The sequence below is a fragment of the Bos indicus genome, chromosome 11 (assembly GCF_029378745.1).
Source record: "Bos indicus isolate NIAB-ARS_2022 breed Sahiwal x Tharparkar chromosome 11, NIAB-ARS_B.indTharparkar_mat_pri_1.0, whole genome shotgun sequence".
Taxonomy (NCBI): domain Eukaryota; kingdom Metazoa; phylum Chordata; class Mammalia; order Artiodactyla; family Bovidae; genus Bos; species Bos indicus.
In genome coordinates this window covers 23505744-23523363 of record NC_091770.1, presented here as the reverse complement: position 1 = coordinate 23523363, position 17620 = coordinate 23505744, and the positions used below count along the sequence as shown (strand labels likewise).

Genomic DNA, 17620 nt, shown 5'->3' with positions numbered 1-17620 from the left:
CCCCAAAGGCTCCATTATGACCATTTAAAGTGACCCCTTCTTATCTCCAGGCAGCCACTAATCTGTTTTCTGTCATTACTAGCTTTGCCTTTTATAGAATTTCATGTAAATAGAATTTAAGAGTACCTATCTTTTGCTTATGAATTCTTTCACTAAACAAAATGTGTTTTAGTTACAGCTATGATGTTGGTCATTTTATTGCTGACTGGTGTTTTATAGGATGGTTAAAAGATTATTGGTTTATCCATTCTCCATTTGATTGACAACTTCAGGTGTTTCCAGACTCTAAGATAAATAAAACTCTGAATACTCATGTGTAAGTTGTATGTGTGTGTTTTCATTTCATTTTGTTTATCTGTTCTTACACAATGGGATTGCTAAATCATATGATAAGGGACTTATATATACTACTTTAAATTTCTCAAACCGCCCATGCCATTTTGCAATCCTATCAACAGTGTAAGAGCATTCCAGTTGCTCCACATTCTCTCCCATACTTGGTAATGTCACATTTTAATTTTTTAATTTATTTATTTATTCAGTTTTTGGCAAGATTTATTGTGAACAAAAGGGAAGGGCTCAGTTCTTCTTGGCTGCCGCTTTCCTCATGGCAGAAAGACGTTGCTTAGCTCCTCTCTCTTCCTCTTTGAGCGGATGTGTGTCCTCACCTTCTCTTGATGAACTTGAGGGCCCGCTTGTCCTTGGAGACCTTGAGCAGCTCCATGGCTCTTCGCTCGTAAGGGTCAAAGCCACATACCTCCAGGATCATGTCCCGCACGACCTTGGTGTATTTGGTGAGATGCCTGCGGCGGCCCCTGTGCCTCAGCTTGCCCACATTCTTGGTCACCTTGGGACCCTTGCTGAGGCCCATGGCCATGAGGTAGCAGAGAGCCATGGCTGTTGTTCTACAATGGCTGCCTCAGTGGAAGGACCACATTTTTCTTTTTTAAAATTTAACCATTCTAATGGGTGTTAGTGGTTTTAATTGCATGTCCTCATGAACTGAACTTAACTGATGATTGATAATGTTGAACTTCTTTGAGGTTTTATTAATCATTCATGTACCTTCTTTGTGAAGTATCAGTGCAATTGTTTGACCCGTTTTATATTTGTTTGTTTGTTTTCTTATCATTTTCATGCTACTGACACATATGTGGAAAGAGGCATAAGAAAATGGACTTGGGAAAGGAAGCAAGGCTTGTATCTGATTATTACATAAGAAAGACTCATTAAGAGATTCCAAGCTCTCATTGGGTACTGATTTCTAACGTAATTCCACAGTGATAAGAGAACAAACACTGTATGATTTCAATACCTTTATACCATGAAATCGTTGCACCTTCTTTTGCATCCTTGGATATGTTCCAGTGTCTGTTAGTTTATAGTCTACGGGAATTTGAATAGAATTTATATCCTACTGTTCACTTTCACTCTTCACTTTAATGCATTGGAGAAGGAAATGGCAACCCACTCCAGTGTTCTTGCCTGGAGAATCCCAGGGACGGGGGAGCCTGGTGGGCTGCTGTCTATTGGTCGCATAGAGTCGGACATGACTGAAGTGACTTAGTAGTAGTAGTTCTCTTAAAATTGTAAATTTTAATTAGGTTGAACTGGTTCATAGTGCTTTTCAGGTCCACTATACCCTTCTACTTTGTGGATATTCATGCTATTAATTTTTGGAAGTCTGATATTGAAATTCCAACTAAAAATCTTAATTTATATACTTAAAAAATAATAAAGTAGAACTATGTGTAAGTTTGTTCTTTTTATAACTTAAAAAAAAAGAAAGGAAATAAAAAATAAATAAAGGGTCCTTAAATGTCCCTTTGTGGGTATGCCTTACTTTCTCTTCTTGATTCAATTATCTCAACTGGGGGTTACTCTCTCTAGGCTTTTGAGTTTATCTTTCTCTGATTCTCTCTGTGGACTAGGACTCTTAGATTTATCTATGACTAAAAACTGAGGAAGCCATCATAATCAAAGATTCGCAATTACTCTTTCTGGCACCATGAGCAAACCTATTCAGCTGTACCAAAAAAATGTGTGCATAGATGCATGCATGCTCAGTCATGTCTGACTATTTGCAACACTATGGACTGTAGCCTGCCAGGCTCCTCTGCCCATGGGATTTCCAGGCAAGAATACTGGAGTGGGTTGCTATTTCTTCCTCCAGGGGATTCTCTCAACCCAGAGATTGAACCCGTTTCTCTTGCGTCTTCTATATTGGTAGGTGGATTCTCTACCAGCTGAGCTACTGGGAAAGCCCCCAACCAAGAAAATGGTGGTTCTCTTTCCCAATGTCTACACACTGAAAGCCAGTGTGTCTGTCAAACACTGGTACCTCTGCTTATGTTCATGAGGAAAAAGCAAATACCTTACCTGAGGGAACAGAAAGCTTTAAAGCAGCCTGCCAATATTGTAGCTATGCTATGCTATGCTAAGTCACTTCAGTCGTGTCCAACTCTGTGTGACCCCATAGACGGTAGCCTACCAGGCTCCCCCGTCCCTGGGATTCTCCAGACAAGAACACTGGAGTGGGTTGCCATTTCCTTCTCCAATGCATGAAAGTGAAAAGTGAAAGTGAAGTCGCTCAGTCGTGTCCGACTCTTAGCAACCCCATGGACTGTAGCCTACCAGGCTCCTCCGTCCATAGGATTTTCCAGGCAAGAGTACTGGAGTGGGGTGCCATTGCCTTCTCCGGCCAATATTGTAGAAATACATCCAATAATTACAAAATGATATGTACTCATGGTTGCATTTGTATATCAAAATAGTGAGCATTATTTCCAGAAATGGACATATAGGCAATTTCTCTGTTTTTTCTTAAAATTTTCTGTGCTATTTGAATTGTTTAAAATAAATAATATACTATAAAATGTGAGTTTAAAAAATCCAATTTTTAAAGTACATTTGTGTCTCAGGGTTATAATACAATGGAACAGTTGCTAAATAAAATCATTCTGATCTTTGTAAAATAGGAGTGAGCGAGAGAGAGATTTCAAGATTTTCTTTAAACAGTTGTTCTGAAACCTGAGGCTTCCCTGGTGACATGGATTTGATCCCTGGGTCGGGAAGGAAATGACAACCCACCCCAGTATTCTTGCCTTTGAAATCCCATGGACAGAGGAGCCTAGTGGGCTACAGTCCATGGCAATGCAAAGAGTTGGACACAACTTAATGGCTACACACGCATGCACTCTGAAACCCAGCTACATATTAGAATCCCCTGGAAAGACTGGAAACCTACCCATGCCCAGGTCCAACCAAAATACAATTAAATCAGAATTAACTAGTGATGAGGAAGTCTCAGTAGTTATTAAATCTCCCCAAATGATCCAATTATGCATTTAGGATTGAACACAACTTCTTTATAAACTTTTGATAGTGGTAGGATTTTCAAAAGGATTAAAGCTAAGTTGGCTTTAAATCCCGTTATGGATATTTAATTCAAAGAATGAGATAATGCCATTTGCAGCAACATGAATCAACCTAGAGATTGTCATACTGAATGAAGTCAGACAGAAAGACAAAAGTTATATCATGAATCTCAAGGTAAATAGACACTTTAAATATTGACTAATATTAAATATGTATCCATTAAAGGGAATCAAAGTGAGATGAATTTTAGCTCATTGTAAAATGGGACAAATATTCTAAAGATATGCCGCTACAACATCTAGTACATAATATCAAATGTATCTCTTTCTAGCTGCGTGTTAGTAGCTCAGTCATGTCTGACTTTTTGCAACCCCATGGACTGTAGCCCTCAAGGCTCTTCTGTCCATGGAATTCTCTTCTTGCCATTCCCTTCTGCAGGAGATCTTCCCAACCCAGGGATTCAACCTGTGTCTCTGACGTCTCCTGCACCACAGGTGGACTCTTTACTACCTGAGCCACCAGTCAGGAAAGCCCCAGTCAATACTTATTTTATGTAAATAAATGGACACTTTAGGAGAACGTAGAGTCCCTACCACTATAGTGTCTTTAAGCAGAAGCTAGATAGCCATCTGCTAGAGATACTGCTTGAAATATTTCTAAAGGGGTAGAAAATTGGTGACAATGACTTACAAAGTTCTTTTGACCTCTAAAATTATTTGATCCTATACCTTCAATGGAGGGAATGATGCTAAAGCTGAAACTCCAATACTTTGGCCACCTCATGCGAAGAGTTGACTCATTGGAAAAGACCCTGATGCTGGGAGGGATTGGGGGCAGGAGGAGAAGGGGACGACAGAGGATGAGATGGCTGGATGGCATCACTGACTCGATGGACATGAGTTTGAGTAAACTCTGGGAGTTGGTGATGGACAGGGAAGCCTGGAGTGCTGTGATTCATGGGGTCGAAGAGTCAAACACGACAAAGAGTCAGACACGACAAAGAGTCAGACACGACTGAGCAACTGAACTGAACTGAATACCTTCAATATTTTGACATTTACACTTCACAATACCTTGCTGATATTTCACCTGCTATGGGATAAAAATGAAGTTTTAACAGAAAAGCTTTCTGACCCAATTCTTTTTTCATATTTGAAGAATTCTTATTAATTTTCTCTTAGGTTAGGCAGAAGTATATGGAAACATGCAGGCTCTGAAAATTGAATTAGTAACACACGACAGGAAGTGGAGTTGACTGGATTGCAAGAATTCAATATGGAAAGGAGTAGTTTCTAAGTGAAACCACTGTAGCAAACAAGTCTGAGACTTTGTGCTTTTGGTTGCTGAAAACAACACACCTCATTCTTGTTTTTTAAATAAAATCCTTCTTCTCCACCTTTGAAGCTGCATGGATTGGAGTCATTTATGCCTACTGCCTCAAGACCAACTTTATTAGCCTTCCCTTACCCCTGTAAATAGTAGGAGTCCAGTCTAAATATGACATTGATAATGTTTTATCATGCTGGTAGCTCAACTTACTACTTATCCTTTGTATTGTATTTTCCACACTGTATTATAAACTTTATACTGCTACTGCTAAGTCGCTTCAGTCGTGTCCGACTCTGTGCGACCTCATAGATGGCAGCCCACCAGGCTCCCCCGTCCTTGGGAGTCTCCAGGCAAGAACACTGGAGTGGGTTGCCATTTCCTTCTCCAATGCATGAAAGTGAAAAGTGAAAGTGAAGTCGCTCAGTCGTGTCCGACTCTTAGCGACCCCATGGACTGCAGCCTTCCAGGCTCCTCTGTCCATGAGATTTTCCAGGCAAGAGTATTGGAGTGGGGTCTGTTTAATTGTTTATGAAAATCACTTCTTTCCCTTTGTCCAGAACTAAAGAAAAATTTGTAGATTATAGAAAAAAAAAAAAACAAAAAAAACACTTTTCTTCTGTCCTACCATGATCCTTCCTCTTTTTTTTTTTTTTTTTTTAACTCTAACCTTTCTACTCTGTCCCTCAAACTACCTTTAACCCATTATGTCCTAATGTTACATTTTCTGTGCATGACAAACATAATACTACTTTGCTACCAAAAGCTTAATACATAAAACTTGCTTTATATCCCCAAGTTTTGGATAGGAGCACTTAGCTATTTATTCAACATTTATTATCTACCCATCATATAAAAGGTATTCAATAAAAAGTAAAAAAAAAAAAAAGTCATGAAATACAAATACTTTCACAAAAAAACATGCATTATAATCTTGGGGGCAGTAAGATGAAAATGAAAGTAAAGTCGTTCAGTCATGTCCAACTCTTTGCAACCTCATGGTATGTAGCCTGCCAGGCTCCTCCTCCATTCATGGGATTTTCCTGGCAAGAATACTGTAGTGGGTTGCCATTCCCTTTTCCAGGGGATCTTTCCAAACCAGGGATCGAACCTGGTTCTCCCAAACTGAGGGCAGACTCTACTGTCTGAGCCACCAAGGGGCAATAAGATAGATACACTAATATATCCTCAAGTTACACAAAGAGAAAGCAAATAGATTAATTTTGGCAGCTAAGGAGACATATCTGCCATATTTCACTCTATGAAGATTTACATGAGACATCAAAACAAGAACTTAAAGGTGCTGTTTAAAAGTTTGGTATTTGTTTTTGATACTTGCAAGAGCATCTAGCCCAACTATATTATGCCCCATACCTACAAAAAATATATTAACAGATGGAGGCAACTCTCTAAGAATCTGCAAAGGCCAAAAACTTAGAAGAGGAGAAATGAAATTAAGATTCTAACACCTAGATTACACTTTGGGCTACTCCAGTGGAAACTCTAAACAGACAAATATCCCTTCATCACAACGATATATCCTCCTCAGTAAATTCTGCCCAGCATACTCTTCCTCATATCACTCTCCTGAATCAAGCTTTCGTGTGTGTTTGGTTGACAAAACCTTGGTCATCTGTCTGATTCAGATTGAAGGATATTAGGAAGACAAACTCAGGTTTTTAGCTTGAGCAGTCTGGACCCCTGATGTACTGGTTTCTTCTAATCCAGAAAGTATTCAAAAGATGCTCAGTAGTAATAAGTATATAAATAATCGCTGGGGTATCAAAACAGTCTTTTTTAGATTGATACTTACATAACTCTCACCACAAACTTCTAGACAGCAATCACATAGTAAGCAGTTAATGGTTGAGAGACGATTTCTAACCAAGGAAGAAAATAATAACCATCTTGAAAGAATAATTCTTTAGCAAAGGGAGTAGGTATCAGCAGGATATAGATACAGAATTTTTCTTTTTTTTTTTTTTTGCCACAGAAATGTTGAGCATACTATTTAACTGGTTATACATTTTTAATCTTTACTTAGTAAAATGTACTCAGCAGAGACTTTCAGTTAGATATTAGAAAAGAAAGTGTGTTGTTGGCTCAGTCGTGTCTGACTCTTTGCAACCGCATGGACTATAGCCCACTAGGCTCCTCTGTCCATATTCTCCAGGCAAGAATACTGGAGTGGGTTGTCATTTCCTCTTCCAGGGGATCTTCCTGACTCAGGGATTGAACCCAGGTCTCCTGCATTGCAGGCAGATTCTTTACCAGCTGAGCTACCATGGAAACCCCTACCTGCCAACATCCCTACATAACGGAAGCTGGGCTAAGAGTTCTTTTACCACTGCTGCAAGCTGAGGAGACACTGAGTGTAGTCCATTCAGCAGCAGGAACTAAAAACCTTGTCAATATCATGCTGTTTTGGAGACAGGCTGGGATGACTTCCACAGTATCAACAAACCTGCATGGTGAGGGCAGCTGATCTGTTGTGTCTAAGGAAGCTGATCTGTTGTGTCCACCTGACCTGGTGGCTGCCACAAAGGCCCATTGTCTCCTGCCAATCCCTGGGTGTATCTGTACCACATGCTGCTCCCCCATGTCACTTGCACAGCACTGCCATTCATCAAATGGGCTCCAAGTAGGCACTCTGCTGGGGTCTTTCCTAAATACAGTAGGAATTAGAGGATGAGAAAAAATACAGTGCTATAGTGCTGGCAGCAGCAATGCAACAAAGGAAATGCACATTTGAAAAGTGTCTGATTTAAACATCATCACTATAACAATTTGACTTCACTATTAATGTTTACTTATAAGGTTTTATCTTTTCTTTCTCTGCCCCCATTCTAGAATTGTTCCTTTTTGCTGATGCTGGGTATTTGTTGTAAAAAGTTCTTGAAAAGCACTATAAAAGATTTTTTGTAATTGTCATTCTTAAACAGGATTTCATCCATCTTATGAATGCAGTTGTCAGCAAACCAGGGCAGAATCAACATGAACTTAGGTTGGTGGGGGAGAAAATATTTTTTTCCTTATTCTGTTTAGAGATTCAGAGCCTTGGATTTGAAGCCTGGTTCTGATTTTTGTTGTTTTTAGTGTATACTTGCCCTTTGTGAGCTTCAGTATCCTCAACTGCATAATGGAAGCAAATAAGACAAAGTCAAACAACAACAAAAAGAACCTAGTTCATAGCACTAGGGCTATACTCAATATAAAATAAGGAAATAGTTGTAAAAGTACCAGAAGCAGTACTTGAAAGATGGTAGCAATTCAGCATATATTAACTAGATATAGATGTGGTTCACTATGAATTTGCATAGACAGCAAACAATACATATTAAAATTAGAAAACCTGGTCAAAAAATATTCTGCGCTTTACATGTAAACAGAAAGTATAGTTAAAATTTTTCAATTTCCATCTTGCCCTTGGAAATCAGTCAAACTCCATGGCTGCTTTTTTTTTTTTTTTTTAACTACTTCTACTGGTCCTTCACCATAGTATGAATAGTAGAAATGAATTTAAATAAATTGTGACTTCAGTCACACTCAAAGAAGTCTTCATGAAGGGATTATTTTAAATATATACAACAAAAACATTCTGAGAAGGACACATATCCTTTTTTAGGTGAGTGTTCTCATTATGCTTTAAATTATTTTAAAAATATATAGGATGCACAGTTATATAATGTGTTTTGCTATTCTTGAGCTGGCAAAATAATGATGATCTGTATAAAACTGTATTCATAGTATAGCAAAATAATCTTGACTTTTATTAGAGAAGAAGACATAATGATTTTGGAGAGGTTTCAGTTTGACTTCTGACAATTTGAAGCTCCTTGTAATAATGAGTGATTTCTGGTTGAAATACTGAATTAATAATTAATGGCAGTGTGTGTCAAATAAGAATGTAAGTGCCTGAAATGAGTGGTTGCTTCTGACTAATTTTTGGCCTTTGCCAGATGAGATGTAAAAAGGTAGGCTGGAACCCCCAATGAGACAGAATGACCTTGGTCATTTAGCCGAGACAAAGGGAAGGCAAGCCACCGAATGAAATCCAATTAGGTAATTACATTTCCTTTAACATAAAATTCTCATATTATTTCAATTAAATATTATATTTCCATTTCCCTGCACTCTTTTTGCTTTCTCTTTCTATTTTCATTTCAGGTTAGACATGAAAATGAGAGCGCTACTGATTTATTCAGGGAGACTGGCAATATCATTTTAGCTGTAGGAGAGATGATGTTTGTGACGGTTGGCATGAAACTTACAAATAGACTCCATGGCTGAAGTGCTGAGTGATTGTTCAAAAGGTAAGTAAAAATAAGAAGCAGGAATTTGAAGATGATAAGAGCTGGATTTCTAACATGTTTTCAAAAAAAAAAAAAAAAGGTTTAAGCTGAAGGAAGCCCGTGTTGTAAGCTAGTTCAGGGGTCAGCAAAGTTTTCTGCAAAAGGCCAAATGGTAAATATTTGAGTCTCATGGGCCACATAGAAACTTTCACTATTCAGTGATGCCTGTGCAGAAGGAAGGCAGCCATGGGCAGTACATGGACAAACAAATGTGGCTGTGTTCCAGTGAAATATTTACAAAACCAGGGGGTGAGCCAGACTGAGATGCGAATTATTAATATTTGTGGACCACTCATTTAATCTAGGGGCTTTCCTGGTGGCTCAGACCGTAAAGAATCCACCTGCAATGTGGGAGACTCAGGTTCGATCCCTGAAGAAGGGAATGGCCACCCACGTGAGTATTCTGGCCTGGAGAATTCCATGGACAGAGGAGCCTGGCAGGCTACAGTACATGGGGTCACAAAGAGTCAGACACAACTAAGAAACTTTCACTTCAGTTCACTTCATTTAAGCTAATCTCTTTAGAGGAGAGGAAATTCAGGTTCAGAGATACCGTGTGTGTGCTCAGTCACTCAGTCATGTCTGACTCTGCAACCCCATGGACTGTGGCCCACCAGGCTCCTCTGTCCATGAGATTTCCCAGGCAAAAGTACTGGAGTGGGTTGCCGTTTCCTTCTCCAGGGAATCTTCCCAACACAGGGATCAAACCTGCATCTCCTGCAATGGCAGGAGGACTCTTCACCACTGAGCCACCTGGGAAGCCCTCAGAGATACTAAATGAAGTTAAATGATATACTTTTTTTTTTTTTTTTTTTACTTTACAATATTGCATTGGTTTTGCCATACATCAGCATGCATCCGCCACAGGTGTACACGTGTTCCCCATCCTGAACCCCCCTCCCACCTCCCTCCCCGTACCATCCCTCTGGGTCATCCCAGCGCACCAGCCCAAGCTTCCTGTATCTTGCATCGAACCTGGACTGGCGATTCGTTTCTTATATGATATTATACATGTTTTAATGCCATTCTCCCAAATCATCCCCCCCCACCTCTCCCACAGAGTCCAAAAGACTGTTCTATTCATCTGTATCTCTTTGCTGTCTTGCATACAGGGTTGTCGTTACCATCTTTCTAAATTCCATATATAAGCGTTAGTATACTGTATTGGTGTTTTTCTTTCTGGCTTACTTAACTCTGTATAATAGGCTCCAGTTTCATCTACCTCATTAAACTGATTCAAATGTACTCTTTTTAATGGCTGGGTAATACTCCATTGTATATATGTACCACCGTTTTCTTATCCATTTGTCTGCTGATGGACATCTAGGTTGCTTCCATGTCCTGGCTATTATAAACAGTGCTGCGATGAACACTGGGGTACACGTGTCTCTTTCAATTCTGGTTTCCTCGGTGTGTATGCCCAGCAGTGGGATTGCTGGGTCGTATGGCAGTTCTATTTCCAGTTTTTTAAGGAATCCCCACACTGTTCTCCATAGTGGCTGTACTAGTTCGCATTCCCACCAACAGTGTAAGAGGGTTCCCTTTTCTCCACATCCTCTCCAGCATTTATTGCTTGTAGACTTTTGGATCGCAGCCATTCTGACTGGTGTGAAATGGTACCTCATAGTGGTTGTGATTTGCATTTCTCTGATAATGAGTGATGTTGAGCATCTTTTCATGTGTTCGTTAGCCATCTGTATGTCTTCTTTGGAGAAATGTCTAATTAGATATTTGGCCCATTTTTTGATTGGGTCGTTTATTTTTCTGGAATTGAGCTGCAGGAGTTGCTTATATATTTTTGAGATTAGTTGTTTGTCAGTTGCTTCTTTGCTATTATTTTCTCCCATTCTGAAGGCTGTCTTTTCACCTTGCTTATAGTTTCTTTTGTTGTGCAGAAGCTTTTAATTAGATCCATTTGTTTATTTTTGCTTTTATTTCCAATATTCTTGGAGGTGGGTCATAGAGGATCCTGCTGTGATGTATGTCAGAGAGTGTTTTGCCTATGTTCTCCTCTAGGATTTTTATAGTTTCTGGTCTTATGTTTAGATCTTTAATCCATTTTGAGTTTATTTTTGTGTATGGTGTTAGAAAGTGTTCTAGTTTCATTCTTTTACAAGTGGTTGACCAGTTTTCCCAGCACCACTTGTTAAAGAGATTGTCTTTTCTCCACTGTATATTCTTGCCTCTAACTCAAGTTCCTTAAAACTTTTTATCAGAGCTCAAGTTGCAGCCAAGTTTTCATGTATCCTAATCTGCTCTTTTCCCATTGCATCACTGTTACATAAACACACAAAAAATGGCCTCTGTGTGTTGGCCCCAATGTTACTTCTTCCCTTCAAACTGAGACCTTCCAGCTCCAAAGCCTGCCAGCACCAGACTTAAATTTTTGCACATATAGTTATTTTTAAAATAGACAAAACAAGCAAATGTTTGGCTATGTCTACCTCACCAACCAGCTGTTACCTGTTGATCAAATGGAACCTTGAGATTATAAGGTCCCTCCTTTTCAATTCTCTGACCAAAGAGTGCCCCTAAGACGCTAAGAGCACACAGGTCTAAGCCCACTCTCAGGTTCCCCTCTCCAGTTAGAGTTGTCTTATCTCTCTCCTTCTGAGTAGTAGACCCTGAGCCAGAGCCTCTGGATAAGCTTATTCTGTGAGGGACGTCTTTACATGCAAACCTGTCAAAGAATTGCCAGCCAAAACCAGATGTTCTATTGCCTGTCATAGTCATGTCTTTTCCCTGGACCAGTCCATAAATCCCCTGACTTCCTACTTCATGATTCATGAAAAGCAAGAAAAACAGAAAATAAAAATAAGAATATTTAAGTCATCTTTAGACAGTTTACTGCAATTACCAAAATAACTGTTTCATAACAGGAAATTATTTCTGTAAAGTATGTTTCCCAGAATTCCCTTTGCTATAAAATGGTTAAATTATTAGGATTATGTTCATATGTGCAACCCCTCTATTAACCAAAGGACTTCTTTTTCTGTGGAAGATACTAGAAAATATCAAAGAGATTAAGAAGTAATACACATTCAGCAGATAGAAACTTTTTCATTATAGTCTGTCCACAATGCATAGTGGGAAGTGGTTCCAAATTTTCTGTGATAGGAGGCAGGAATAGTAAGGGATTTCAACCACTCCCTATCTTTGTGAATGTCCTGTGTGTGTCCACAGTATAATTGAAAAATATGTCTGTGATGCAAATAAAATGGCAAGATCCCCTACTACCAATGTTTACAAATGACTATTTGAAAATCTGAAGGATGAGTTTCAAATTTTCTAGTTAACTTTTCTGTGAACAGACTACTTTAAATGTATCATGATACCAGTTGAGTAGTACGATGGATTAAGATTAGTGTTCAGGAAATATTCACCTTCCATAACCACCATCTACATTGGAAGACTATACTTTTCATTATGTTGATTCAGGACTTGGCCATGTAACTTGCTTTGGCCAGCAGTATTCTAGCACACATGATATAAGCAGAAGCTTGAAGTCTTTGCACAGTTGGGCCACATATAAGGAAACATAGAAGGCTGGAAAACAGTGACTCGTAGCAGTGAAACACTGGGTAATGGTGTTGCCTAAAATAATTTGAAAAGGAAATTTACACAAAAAATTGAATGATGAGATTTTGAAAGAGAATGCTAAAAGTATGAAGTGTGAGCGGGTTCTTGCTAGCTGTATTTGTTTCAATGATGCAAGAAAATGATGCACTTACACCAAGCCTGTCTAGTTTAAAAGATAATTTAGAAGGAAATTAAAGATAAATTTCAGAGTCAGAATTTTTCACCAAATCAAAGGTAAGCCACTTAAATGCAGTTGCAGGGAAAAGATCAAACACAGTATGCAACCATTAATAAACAGGCTCCAGGTAAAGACCAAAGAATGTGCCTTCAATACCATTTTGTTATTTGTTAACACTTTTGAAAATATTTAGATGGTATCCAGTAGACCATTCTTCTAGACTGAAATGACTTTAGAAAGATTAAATGCCTTGTTATACACACACTTGTATCCAAATTACCTGAAATTAAATAGAGAGTTCTATCTCAAAAAGGATTATGAATGTAGCTTTTGCCAAAGGAATTGATCCGTCTTTGAAAAAGATGTGTGCTAGCAAAAACAATGCCAACTGAGTCTAAAATATTAAAGTAATTGAGATGCAAAATTGCATATGGTCTCCAACTTCATAAAGGAAAGGAACAGGCTGGAAAATCTTGGCTATCAAGAAGGGTACACTCTCATATTCGAACTCTGCAGACATGGCCACTGTGGGTAATGCAAAAGGAAGTGCATCCCAAAGGTGGAGTCAGGAGCTGGCAGGAGCGAAGGACTCAGGTACCATTCTGTAGAAACAAAGTTGGCACTAGTCAGTATATTCTGGAGTCGGAGGACCTGACAACATCTGTCCAGGAGAATTTCAGAATTCAAATGGTCCTCTGACTTCTACATGCTTTCCACTTTTCATCTTCTGTTTTAAAACCAAGAGTTTAGGAAGGAATAATTGGAATTAACAAAATATGTAGACCTGAATATAGACAAAAGTACATGTCAAAATCTCTGGGATGCAGATGCAACTACAGATAGTGGAATTATACCCTTAAATGCATTTAATAAAATCAAGTAAGAATGAAAATAAATAATCAAAATATTCATCATACAAAGCTATCCTTAGAACAAATGGCTTCTTTTAACTCGACTTCTCTGTGAAGTCAATGTTGTAGTTCAATCCTTTGTGTGGTTGTGCTAAATTCTACTGTAGAGTTAACCACATTCATTTATCAGTTTTCCTGTTGATGAAGACTTGCTGCTATTGCTGCTGCTGCTGCTAAGTCGCTTCAGTCGAGTCCGACTCTGTGCAACCCCATAGACGGCAGCCCACCAGGCTCCCCCGTCCCTGGGATTCTCCAGGCAAGAACACTGGAGTGGGTTGCCATTTCCTTCTCCAATGCACGAAAGTGAAAAGTGAAAGTGAAGTCGCTCAGTTGTGACCGACTCTAGCAACCCCATGGACTGCAGCCTACCAGGCTCCTCCATCCATGGGATTTTCCAGGCAAAAGTACTGGAGTGGTGTGCCATTGCCTTCTCTGATGAAGACTTGTGCTACTTCTAATTTTTAGTTATTGTGAATAAAGCTGCTATGAAAATTCAGGTATAGTTCTTTCTGTGGACATATGATTTTATTTCTCTTGTATTAATACTTAGAAATAACATTTAGGGTCAAATGTTAGATGTGGTTTTAACTTTCATGAGAAATTGTCAACTCTTATGTCCAAACTATCTTATATTCCAGCAGGTATAGTATCTAAAAGGAATGACAAGTCCATCACCTCCTTGTTAGGTTACCAAGAAAGTTATCAGAAATGTATTTAAATCCAGTAATAGTTTATGGTTTTAAACTTAAAAAGCAGCTTGCCTATACACAAGCATTTATCATTTAGTAAAATATAATGAAAAATTCTATTACAAAAATAAAAAGGAAAATCTTATATTAAAATATAATTAGGAAAACATTAAACAGGAAATATACAAGTACCATATGAATGAAATCATGAAATATTAGTGAGGAACACAGAAGATACAAATAATGGTAAAATATGCTATAGTCCTATTTAGTGAAAAATATCAATCTTCCTCAAATTTATAAGCATAATGAAATAACAAAAGTGCCATAGATATGACAGAAAATTACAAGCTCATATTAAAATTTATATGGAAAATTAAAAATTAATTGAATTTTATGTGATTGTGTAAATGTGAAGGAACAATGAAGATATTTCAGAAAGAAAAGTACAAATCAATGTATAATTTACTTAAATAAGATATTTGAATGTATTTAACAGAATGACATTGATGCAAGATCTACAAGTTTATAGAAGAAATTATTAAAAGAATCGCATTGGTTATCCATTTAGAAACAAATACAGTTAGAATTTGGGGCTTCTCTGGTGGTTCAGATGGTAAAGTATCTGCCTGCAATGTGAGACTTAGGTTCTATCCTTGGGTCAGGAAGATCCCTTGGAGGGGGGAATGGCAACCCACTCCAATATTCTTGCCTGGAGAATTCCATGGACAGAGGAGCTTGGTGGGCTAGAGTCCATGAGGTCACAAAGAACTGGACACGACTGAGTGACTAACACATACACAGACAGTTTAGAATTTACCTCAAACCATCTACTAGAAAAACTCCAGAGTGATTTCACAGGGAGAGATGAAGAGAGATCTTAAATGTATAGTCATTTGAAAGTCCCTTCCTTTTACTCAATAATGGAGCTTTAGAGTATAAGGAAAACAGAGATCATCTGGTCCAGACTTTTTATTTTTTCAAATCATATTTTGTAAAATACTACCCTAAAGAATTAGACTGAGAAGAAAAGTGAGCTAGAGAAAGATAAGGGATACTAATGAATCTTTGGAAAGAGAAACGGAAACTGAGAAAGGGAAATTTGAGGTTGTTTTGAAAAGGTCCCACAACAGGTAGGTAGCTAGGTATGTAAATATTTAATGAGAGACAGATTTCTTCCAAGCCTGGCCCATCTCTTTTTAAAGTTTCTGGCATTATTTTGAATTGAGAATACTTACCTTGGATTTAATTAAAAGACGCTTACTCCTTGGAAGGAAAGTTATGACCAACCTAGATAGCATATTCAAAAGCAGAGACATTACTTTGCCAACAAAGGTTCGTCTAGTCAAGGCTGTGGTTTTTACTGTGGTCATGTATGGATGTGAGAGTTGGACTGTGAAGAAGGCTGAGAGCCGAAGAATTGATGCTTTTGAACTGTGGTGTTGGAGAAGACTCTTGAGAGTCCCTTGGACTGCAAGGAGATCCAACCAGTCCATTCTGAAGGAGATCAGCCCTGGGTGTTCTTTGGAAGGAATGATGCTAAAGCTGAAACTCCAGTAGTTTGGCCACCTCATGCGAAAAGTTGACTCATTGGAAAAGACTCTGATGCTGGGAGGGATTGGGGGCAGGAGGAGAAGGGGACGACAAAGGATGAGATGGCTGGATGGCATCGCTGACTCGATGGACGTGGGTCTCAGTGAACTCCGGGAGTTGGTGATGGACAGGGAGGCCTGGTGTGCTGCGATTCATGGGGGTCACAAAGAGTTGGACACGACTGAGCGACTGATCTGATCTGATAGCTGCTATAAAATAGTGTTTTATGCTATGACTAAATATTAGAAATACATGGATGTTTCTAAGTTAGTATATCATCTGCAAGAGAAAATCATAAAGAATTAGTGCAATTATGCCCTTATCTGTAGGGAAATTTGGAAATCAATGGAATGTGATTCAATATCCATATATCTTTAGTAATAACATGAGCACAAAATTTATGCATTTAAAATTATTCAAATATGATGCCAGCACTACTTCTGTGATAATAATAACAAACCTATCAACACATAATGATTAGTTCATGTGATCATTTAGTAGTTTTATGTAACATTAGTAGTTCAAAATGAATTCCATATTTCATGAAACAAAGTCCTACCCACTTACATTGTCTGAGAAAAAGCAGATCTTTCTAAAGAACACCAACCACTATTACATTCACTACGAAAATGCACTTTAATTGCAACAGAAGTCCTATAATATACCTGAGATCTTTAAATTTGCCAACCAAAAATCTGGAACTGAATTGCTGCTTCAGAATTTATTAGCAAAGTGCCTTTGCACGAGTCACTTTTTCCTCTGAAAACATTTGCTCCTTTGTAAATGTATTGTGACAATCGACTGAGGGACTATAAAACATACACTGTATATCAAAAAGTGCTCCACAGATTGTGGTTGTTGGTATTGCTACAACAAATGGGGGCATGAGAAGATGTATAGGAATGATTTTTAAAACTTGAATTTTCTATTTTCATCACAAGTTTTATATTTAACAATGTGATTGTTAATAATGTTTTATGATATTTATGCCTTGGAAAAAATTTAAAAGTCATTAGCTCATAAACTACCATACAATTGCACTCATTTCACATGCTAGCAAGGTAATGTTCAAAATCCTTTAAGCTAGGCTTCAACTGTAAATGAACTGAGAGCTTCCAGAAGTACAAGATGGATTTAGAAAAGGCAGAAGAACCAGAGATCAAACTGTCAATATTTACTGGATCATAGAAAAAGCAAGGGAATTCTAGAAAAACATCTACTTCAACTTCATTGACTATGCTACAGACTTTGTGTGGATGACAACAAGCTGTGGAAAATTCTTAGAGCTGGGAGTATCGGACCACCTTTCCTGTCTCCTGAGAAACTATATGCAGATCAAGCAGCAATAATTATTAATAGAACCAGATATGGAACAATAGACTGGTTCAAAATTGGGAAAGTAGTATGTCAAGACTGTATATTATTACCCTGCTTATTTAACTTAGATCCAGAGTACATTATGTGAAATGCAAGGCTGGATGACTCACAAGCTGGAATCAAAACTTTTGGAAGAAATATCAACTTCAGATATGCAGATGACACCACCCTTACAGCAGAAAGCGAAGAGGAACTAAAGAGCTTCTTGATGAGTGTGAAAAAGGAAAGTGAAAAAGC

The 17620-nt window shown here is 38.3% G+C and overlaps 1 pseudogene; it reads right to left on the bottom strand.

Moving 5' to 3' along the window:
* Positions 1-579: 579 nt before the first annotated feature.
* Positions 580-895, bottom strand: LOC109565797 (large ribosomal subunit protein eL36 pseudogene; annotated as a pseudogene).
* Between the last annotated feature and the right edge of the window lie 16725 nt (positions 896-17620).